The sequence below is a fragment of the Rhamphochromis longiceps genome, linkage group LG22 (assembly GCF_057381845.1).
Source record: "Rhamphochromis longiceps isolate RC_006_pf linkage group LG22, R_longiceps_female_GT1.1, whole genome shotgun sequence".
Classification (NCBI taxonomy): Eukaryota; Metazoa; Chordata; class Actinopteri; order Cichliformes; family Cichlidae; genus Rhamphochromis; species Rhamphochromis longiceps.
This window is the reverse complement of record NC_140577.1, coordinates 35,414,060-35,424,887: the sequence shown is the minus strand read 5'-3', so window position 1 is coordinate 35,424,887 and position 10,828 is coordinate 35,414,060.

The following is a 10,828-nucleotide window of genomic DNA, read 5'->3' as shown; positions in this document are numbered from 1 at the left end:
GGAGCTCCGGGAGGAAAAATCAAGACTTGCTTTCATTTCGATGTGAGTCGTGCTAATAGACTGAATATCCTTAAGGGATATGTAAAAACTGCAAGTCGAAATTATATTTAGATGAGAAATTTTAATTAGTCATGTTGAATATATGAAGTCCTTATATGCAAAGTCAACAACCACGCTATTGCCATTCTTCAGTGCATCACTGACTATAGTAAGTGATGCTGAGTGTCCCTCAGTTACCCTTCACAGAGCCTACAGGCTCCTTCTATGAATCTCCTCCTCCAGCTCCAGAATCGCTGTCTCACCAGCTGAGCTGACCAATCAGTATGTCTGGCGCAGATGTGACGAGCACACTGCCGTGCATCAACCCCCAGAAAGCAAAAGCAAAAGGCCCAAACAGTATTCCAAAGAGGGTTCAGAGCTTATGAACTCACACAAGTCTGCACAGATATTTTTAACATCTCACTCTTTCAGACGGTGCCAGTGTGTCTGAAGAGAGTGAGAGCGCATCAAGAGTGCAGCAGCAATGTCATGAAATGCATTAAGGGGCTAGTTATGACCCACTACATACACTAACATGGACTCATGTGCCATAAAAATTGTCACTGTGCACTGGATGCAGAGTGGTCAGTGTTAACGATCTGCTCTCACAAAGATGGCCAGCTCCTGTGTCAGGCTGCTCCTCCTAGACTTTAACTCTACCTTTAATACTATTAGCAAACTGTTGTTGCTGATAACTGCAACCTCTGCAACTGGGTCCTGGACCTTTTTCACACACCACTAAATCACACCAACAGTCACATTTATGAACGACTGTGCAACAATACGAAGAAAACTCAAACGATCAGACGACCCCCTATGAAAAAACACTGACAGTGGAAAGAAAAAACTCCTTTTTCACAAGAAGTAACACCAGAGATCCAGAGATAAATAATAACTAACGACTAAGTGCAGAGTGGTGTATAAACAAATACAGAGTGCCTCCCATTATAAAGTACTCTGGTATTGTACTATGGTACTATAAGACTGATTCTTCCAGACTTTGCATGTGAGGACAAGGACTTTAAATTTGATTCTGGATTTAGGAAGGAACCACATTTTGGATCAACTGAAGGCTTTTCAGGCAGATCTTAGGACATTTTGATAACTGAACTGAATTACAGTCGTCCAGCCTGGAAGTAATAAATGCATGAACTAGTTTTTCAGCCTCTCTCTGAGACAGCACGTTTCTGATTTTAGAGATATTGAACAAATGCAGTCCTACATATTAATCTAATATTCACACTGAAAGACAAAGGAAGCGAAACTAAACGTAAGACACAGAGACAAGAATTTGGCATAATAACTAAGACTGAGCGAGCACACGAACACCGAGGGAAGAATCTATCAGGAATATACCGACTACAGTACTTTTCATTTACATTGTGACACAGAAGATGAAAGCTGATGGTGACAGTCAGCAACACATTCAAAAGATCTCTGATTTCTGCAGTGAGACTTGGAACCTTCTATACAAAATGTAAACTGTGCAAATTCACCTTTTCACTTTAAATCAGAGGCGGAGCCAGACATTTGAAACACCCGGGGCTTAGCCCAAAGAGTAGTATGCATGTGGGATTTTTTTTTTTTTTTTTTTTTTTGGGGGGGGGGGGGGGGGGGGGGGGGGGTGTAGAAATGACTGAAAGATTAATAGGCTCTGTTCAAAAAAGAATGACTTCATATAGGGAAAAATATATATCACATGTGCAGGACACCTTAAACTAGTTTTTTAATTAAGCAGCGAGGCAGAACAAGGTCAGGGCTGCATCAAGACACGAGGACTAAACCCCAATTCAACCAGACCCAGAACTGATCCAGAATTAAAACAGGACTACAACAGTTCAAAATCAGGACTACTGAGGACTTAACCAAGACAGAACCAGAATCAGAACTAGATGATAGTAGCACTAAAAATCATCATAGACCTGCACTACACTTATTTTTTAATTCTACCAAAGTCCACTATTTAGATTGAGAAAAGTTTATATAATTATTTAGCCTTGTTGTGCAAACAAGCCTGCAGAACTTAATAAATACAGAATTTGAAAAATAACAAACCTAAAAAGAAACACTAGGTACGAGATACATGAGTACCTATGATACGGTGATACTTTTGGTAAACAACCATTTGACTAACATGTGTGTCTCACCTGCTCTTGTTCATCTGTTCTGTCCTCGTTCTCCATCTCCCTCTCTGTTCCTCTCTCTCCCTCTCTGTTCCTCTCTCTCCCTCTTTGTGCTGACAATCATCAAATATACAGTTGAAACCAGATATTTACTCTTCAGATAAAAACACTTTTTTAATTGTAACATCAAATCAGACTAAATGTTTATTTTTTTAGATAAATATAAAAACATATTTGTTAACTTTAAGAGTAAAGAGAGAAACTATCTGTATTTCTTAATTGCAAATGGCACCAAATTGTATTCAAACTTGAGCCACACTTATGGAGCTCCACAATTCTTTTCCTGGTGTTTTGGTTGATATCTCTTGATTTTCCCATGTCAAAGAAACAGGCTCTGTGTTTTGCCTTATATGCATCCACAGCTGTGCCACCAATTTACTCACATGGACTCTACTAACCTATCAGAAGCTTCTTCAGCTCAGAATGGAATCGTCTGGAGTTTTCTTATTAATTAACAATAAATTTAGTGTACATGTACTCCTAAATTTGATGAAAGTGATAAAAATAGCTCTGTCTCTCTTTATTCTGAAATTTAACTAATTCAAAATATATTTCAATATTTATCTAAAACAAAAGTTTACTCTAAATTGATGTTGTACAGTAAAAATGTTTTATGTTTTCTCCCTAAAGTGTATGTAAATATCTGGTTACAAATGTGAATATCCTGCTGTGTACTGAAATCCCTCTTGTTTTGCATAGAAATATACTGAACAACATACAAAGCATAATATATAAAATAACATTTACCTGAGTTTTTTCTTTGAAAGAAGCCTCTAATGTCCATTCTTATATTTCAGTACATAACTGAAACCGATTTAGTCGGGGAGGGTAAGAACTGAAAATATGAAATAAACACACGTAAGCTAAGACTCTCTAAAAAAAAATAGCATTTGTTCGGCTTTTCATTTCGCCATTTGTTGATTCACTTGAAGAGCAAGTAACGTAATATTGGTCAAGTGATCAGTTTCATATCAATCTTTCGTGATGCACCGTCATATTTACATTATTTGTACGGTACGAATGATTTGCTTTGGTACCTGGTCAAACTTAAGCTCTCCTTAGTATGGCTGGCTCCGTCTCTCCAACAGCGCACTCACGGGCAGCAGCTGCCCCGCCCCCTCGCTCAGTCGCTTAGTGCCTGAGCTCGGATCATACCAATATCAGGGGGGGATTCACGCACAGTCGTAAATTCCCACAGTGTGCACTATGTGCTTCGAATATTGTGTGTACTTTTTGTTTTATACAGTTGTCAGCCAGGCATCTAACTATGAAAAAATTACACTCCAAAATACCCCGGGCTTCTGACAAAACAACCCGGGCTTAAGCCCCGTAAGCCACCCCCCCGCTCCGCCCCTGCTTTAAATATTTCTTGACACCAAGAATTCATATCATGAATCTGCTTAGAGAAACAGCAAACATCTGTGTGAGAATGTGGAACACTTGAATAGATAAATCTGTCTAAATCCAAAGAAGTATGAGCGCTGAATGCTGCAGCTATCTGAAGAGCTAAAACTGCTAAGCTTTTCAGCAAGCCCATCCTCAACATCATAAGAGGAAAGAGTTGGTTTAATGCGTTCAACACTGTACCTTTGTTAAAAGACAGATAATCTGCAATGGCCTGTATAGTGCTCATTTGAAAGTTAACTGCTCCTGCTGCACCACAGACCTACACCTTTGTTTCTCTTCAAAACTTAAACGTTAAATCTGGTTGGTTGCAGAATAATATTTGGTATTTTTATTTTACAAAACTAATTACAAAAATATTTTTCATGTTTAGTCTAACAAACTTTTCTTTTCTTTCTCTGAAGTAGTTATATGTGAAGTAATATTTATTGTTCACATTAAATAAATTTGTGGATACATTGTGCATTCTATTTTTGTCATTTTTGCTATTTTACCAGTTATGGATATGGTAAATACAGCATCTGGGAAATGACCATAATCATAGCTTTTAAAAGTTTAATACCTGAAGATGAACTCATAAAAATCATATATACTGTTTTTACCCATTTCTGTGGTCAAAACTTCCATAATTAAAGAATATATTTTATTGGTGGACAATAAACTGGACTGGTCATGCAACACAGAGCACCTGTATAAAAAAGCCCAAAGCCGACTGTACTTCCTCAGGAGGCTGAGGTCTTTTAACATCTGCAGGAAGCTCCTGAGGATGTTTTACCAGTCGGTGGTTGCTGGAGTACTTTTCTATGCTGTGGTGTGCTGGGGGAGCAGCACAGCAAAGAGGGACTCATCCAGGCTGGAGAGACTGATCAGGAGGGCTAGCTCTGTGGTCGGCATGAAGCTGGACACTCTGGTGACAGTGGCAGAGAAAAGGACACTAAAAAAGCTGCTGGACATTATGAACAATGCTGGGCATCCTCTGCACACGGCCAGAGGAGTCTGTTCAGTGACAGGTTGCTTCTCCCAAAGACAAGGACCAGCAGACTTAAAAACTCCTTTGTCCCACACGCCATCAGACTGTTTAACTCCTCTCTGGAGGGGAGAGGGAGGGGAGACAGGGGGACAAAGGAGGGGGGACAACTAAGCTGTAGTGCCTCTTCACCTCACTGTGCAATACTTTTGTTAATATCCAACTGTGTAATAGACTTCAATACTTGAAATGTGCCGTTCCCTTGTATTCTTATTCCTATTTATTCTATTTATCCCTTTTGTATTCTCTGTATTTATAAATGTGTATATATGGTATATTTCTGCTCACGTTCTGTAACTTCTGTCGGTGCTGTGCTACTGGAAACCGAATTTCCCAGAGGAACCCACCCGAGGGATTAATAAAGTTTATCTAATCTAATCTAATATCTGTTAATTAATGATCAATCCCACATAAAATTACTGAAACTTTATTTCTTTTACTGTCATTTTGTATTTTTTAATGTTGTTATTATATTTTTATTGTTTTATTGAGAAACAATTGATGATTTCTATTAAAAACACTACATGAATAAATTTTACTTACATTTGTAATTTCATAACTAAACACAGTATCAATTAAATTTATTTTTTTAATGAAATGTCCCTGTGATCAGATGGTTGGTTGTTTGCTAGAACAAATGCAATCCAAACTGACACTGTTGAAGGACTGCCTGCCCTGCGACAGTATTTCATGACCTGCCTTTGCTGCCTATAAATGGATCTCCCCTGGGATGAGTAGGGTAGATAGCCAGGGAGTTGAATGTGTCACTTATTCCCCCCTAAGCCCCAGTTAGTTATTAATAAACATCTTTTGGCTGACATTGTCTGAAGGATTAGAGTAAGAGACCGAGTCGGCAGCAAGGCAGACGATTCCCACATTATGTCATATCTATAAACTCTGCGAACATCGGTTCAGTTAAAAATTTTGTATCATGCCAGATCACAACAATAGTCCCCTCTTTGTATTGTAGAGAGAGTGTCTGTCTCCTGAATCCAAACTGGAAACTGGTTCCTCAGAAGAGTTGTCTGCCTCCCAGTCTACTTTGTAATGGATAAGCCTGCAGTCTGAGAGGAAAGTTCTCTGTTGGAACTTTAATATTTGTACTGTATATGAGAAGAAGAATTTGAAATTCAATTCTAGATATAATACAGAACAAGTAAAGAGTAACTAATATGCAAAATAATACAATCCCAAATCGGAAAAAATTGAGACACTTTGTAAAATGGAGATAAAACGTCAGGGCAGGGGCATATTTATCACTGCAGAGCACCACATCTCCCCATGACAGAGGCCAATAATGTCTAGGAACTGTGAAGACCAGCTGCCAGTTCCCGAACGCATTTGGAAAAGTTGCTTGCAGCCCATGTTTCAGCAAAACCTGTGGTGGATGTTCTGGAGACTTATCCTGTTTGCCCCTAACGAAATATTGGAATTGGGTCATTTAATCTGCTGATCTCAATCAGACAGGTATGGAGTTTACAAACAGCGTTCACATCTTGAACTTCCATGTGCAGTTAAGGCTGCTTCTTTGTCCACTGCAGTTCATTTTTGTGTGACGGGCACAAACCAGGAACAAACCAGGAACACTCATCGTGGAGCTTTCAAACTGGTCAAACTGTGCCGGTGTTTCTGAGAGCACCTGTTTACAGGCACCTTCGGGCCAGGTGGGTGTGGCCCTGCCAGGTGGTTGGCCACACCTGAAGACCATCACGCAGCTGATCAGGCCTCGTCGGAGGAGATACTTAAGAGTGTGTGGTGCTCTCTCCGACGCTGGATCATTGCGTGACTTCACGTTAGTCTCTCGGCCAGTCAGTACGGTGAGTCTGCCACATTGTGCGTATCTTACGGCTGCCTGTTTGTTATCTCCCCAGGAGAAGCGTGGAGACGAGAGGGCAGCGAGCACGGGGTGCTCAGACACTGAGGAGCGGGGACAAGGAACACTGACACTGGGAAGAGGACATGTCACGGGAGTCGGGAACGCACTGGGGATTTATTGTTATTTTCCATTTCACTGTAATTAAACGCATTGTTTGCATTCAGAGCTCCGCGCCTGGGTCCTCCTTCCTCACTTCCCCACAGTTGGCCAGCCTCAACCGTGACAAAGGCAGTTCTGGTGCCTTCCTGGCCACCGGGCAAGACCTTGACAGAGTGTCCAGCAGCAGATGTGAAACCACTCTGGGGGATGACGGATGGCTAAATAACAGAGATGAAGGAATTCTGCAGGGTGGCTAGGAGGCCCACAGCAGACACAAAGAGACTCTGGGTACCAGCCAGGAGCCCAACCAGAAGGCCAGTAGTGGACACGGAGCAATTCTGAAGATCAACATCACGGAAGGAGACATGTCCCATCATGACCGTCAGTGGCTGAAGAGATGGGGCTCTCCACGATACAAAAGAGGAAGCCAGCAGCAGAGACTGAGACCCTCAGAACCAGGACATGAACTCCTGGACTTTGGCTCACACTCAGGTGGAGCAGGGCCCACTGGCTCGAGACGCTGGATGTTCCGAATTTTTTGAAGATACTAGAGGCTTGAGATTCCCTAGATTCTCTGGGGACTCTTGAGGCTCAGGACTCCCTGGAAGCTTGATCTGAGCAGGACTCCCAGTCAGGCTGTTGAGTAGGGTGCATTGTCCTCTCAGAAGGATGCTCAGCAGGGTCTAGCAGATTGTGTTGTCCTGCCTGGAACTGTGCAGGGTTCACAGCCACTCCTCTGGCGACTCAGGCTGCTTCGCATTATTCGCAGACCTTCTTGGAAGCTGGAGCTGTGGCTGGAGCCTGGCCACCATCACCCTAGGAAAGGGGTAAGGTGAGAATCAGGCTGAGCCTGGAGTAAGGATGGTGGAGCATTAGCCTCTGAGGATGCAGGCTGTGAAATGTAAGCAGTCTCTGGAGTACCATATGTAGTTTCTAACAAGGTAACACAGTGAGTGGTCTCTGAGAGAGGACTACATTCAACAGTCTAGGCAGTCTCTGAATGAGCTGGCTGATCATCACAACCCATTGTCTCAGAGGTAATACTGTCAGGCCCAACAGACATACTGTTGTTATTCACCAGCACAAAAAGACACGCAGTCTTGTTATGCACAGGTTCCAGACCTGCATAGGTTCTAAACCACAACACGTAACTTTATTAATCACAGTTCATTCTCTGACACAGCAACAGAAACCACAGTCTGTCTCCCAAATACTGAACACACAGACTCATTAAACTTAGTCCTGTTATCAGTGGACTCAAAAACAGAATATGCACTGAAGGAAATCTCCGTCATCCGTAGATCGAGTTTCCTCCTAAGGCGTGGGCACCAATAAGCAGAGTTCATCCTTTAACATATAACAAAATTAAAATATTCTCATGCATGATCAACGGTTAATCACGGTACCGGCCGGAGTACCGGGAGCAGTTTGGAAGAACAAGAAGACGCGGAGACTGTCCTAGGTTGTCATTCCAAACTGACTCAACTTTATTCACAAGTACAACAGTTTATATAGAGGAAAAAGGTTCGTGTGTCAGCAGATTCTCAGTTCAAACCGGTACAGACCAAATAAGGAAGCGTCTTCCTGCCCTCTGAGCAAAGAAGTATCCTTTGTATAGTTCAGCTACAATTTATGATCATCCCAGCGAAATACACTCCTAGACATAGAGTACAGAGTTCTTTCATTAGTGAATTCTGAAACAAACCACCTGGCCTTTAACAAGCCTTTTTCTAAGAGATAAAGAAGGGAGGATGGGAGTAAGGAAGTGATCTCTGTGGTATTTTCGACCTTGGTACCATCCTGTGATTCTTACACATTAATTCTTGGGTCACAGAGAAAGAGAAAAACAACTAGTAAATGGGCCTTATTGAGTAACAGTTTTCCTGTATAATATCACTATAAAACAATATCCTGTAAATGCTACCATGATATCAAAATATCACAACATGCACTTATATTTTCTCCCACAGAAAACTCATTCCCTTCATCAATCTGATCAGAAACAGAAATGTTCATTTCACTAAGATTATATGAACGTTCAAGAAATGGAGAAACAATCAAGTAACCAGACCACAGTCCACAGAAGCCAGTCTCTGCCATCAATTCCTCTTTACTCACAGAAGCAGGGGCACCACCAAGCAGGTCCAGGGGGCACTGGCCACCCCCCAAAATTTGCTGCCCCTGCACAGAAGACGAGACATCAGGAGACACCAACAGAGAAACAGTCTGCGGATGGGCTGGGCATCAGGACATACGAGCAGCAGGTCAAGACTAAAGCAACTTGGAACTAAGAATAAGACCAAAGCCACTAAAAATACATGAAGCAACTGCAAACATTACACACACCGACAATCAACAGGCTTGAAAGTCTAAAAAACTGAAACTGCTGGGCACACTGACCCAGAAACATGATAGAGATACAATAAGACACAATAAAATAAAAGAAATGATAATAAATCAATAAAAGTCTCAACAGGAAGCCCATTTAAACAACATACAGTGGTGTGGAAAAGAGTTTGTCATCTTCCTGATTTCCTGTTTTTAATGTTTCATCAAATAAATTTAAATATTAGACAAAAATAGCACAAGTAAACACAAAATGCAGTTTATAAATGAAGGTGTTTAATATCAAGGCTAAAATATTCAAACCCATATGGTCCTGTGTGAAACAGTGATTTTATAACATAAATTAACAGTGGTGAATGACATCTTTGGAAACTTGAGTTCAGTTTCTCTAGCCTCACACAGGCCTGGTGACTTAAATAGGACCTGCCTGACAAAGCAGAGTAGACCAAAAGGCTCTCAGAATCATATCATGTCACAATCCTGCGACTCATCCAGAGGTCACAAAAAAACAGCACAATATCCGAAGAACTGCTTGCCTCACTTCTCTCAGTTATGGACAGCGTTCATGACTCCAACATAAAAACAAGAGACTGGACAAAAATGACCTGCATGGCAAAGTTCCAAGACAAAAACCACTGTTGAACAAAAGGAACATTAAGGCTCGTCTCAGTGTTGCCAGAAAACATCTTGATGATCCCCACGACTTTTGGGAAAATACTCTATGGACTGATGAGACAGAAGCTGAACCTTTTGGAAGGTGTGTGTCCCATTCATCTGCAGTAAAAGTAACACAACATTTCAGAATAGGAACATCATACCAAAATATGGTGGTGGCCCGGGGTTGTTGTACTGACTGAGGACCTGGAAGACTCACTGTGGTAAATGGAAGCATGAACGAGACTGTCTGGCCATCCGTTCATGACGGACAATGATCCAAAACCATGCAGTGTGTTACATCCCAAAGAAGTCTACGGGGTGAGGGGAGGAACATAAAACTAGAAAGAGAAATCAATATCAAGCTAGCCAAAAACATAAGCCTAATGAAAAAACAGGCAAACAAACCAAGGCTTCCAGAAACATCTGACATTCTGACAACCACAAAAATGGCCAAAGACCCTGAAGCGATATTTCAGTCAGCCTTGGAGAACATCTGTTGGCTGCAGGACTCGGACTTCAGCTTGCACTGGAACGTTCACGGCTGAATGTGAAATGGTGGGAATGAGAATCGGCACCTCCAAATCCGAGGCCATGGTCCTCAGCCTGAAAAGGGTGGAGTGCCCACTCCGAGTCAGGGACGAGTTCCTGCCCCAAGTAGAAGAGTTTAAGTATCTCGGGATCTTGTTCGCAAGTGACGGGAGAAGGGAGCGGGAGATCAATAGACGGACTGGTGCAGTGATGCGGACGCTGTACCGGTCTGTTGTGGCGAAGAGAGAGCTGAGTGTAAAAGCAAAGCTCTCAACATCAGGAAAGGAGACATGTCCCATCGTGACCGTTGATGGCTGAAGAGATGGAGCTTTCTACGATACAAAAGAGGAAGCCAGTAACAGAAAATAAGACCCTCAGAACCAGGCCACGTAGAACTCCTGGACTCTTGGAAGTTCAGCCACCCGGGAGGGGCTCAGAGTAGAGCCGCTGCTCCTCCACATCGAAAGGAGCCAGTTGAGGTGGTTCAGGCATCTGGCAAGGATGCCTCCTGGGCGCCTCTTGGGTGAGGTGTTCCGGGCATGTCCCACCGGGAGGAGGCCCCGGGGCAGACCCAAGACACGCTGGAGAGATTATATCTTTCGGCTGGCCTGGGAACGCCTTGGTGCTCCCCCGGATAAGCTGGAGGAGGTGGCTGGGGAGAGGGAGGTC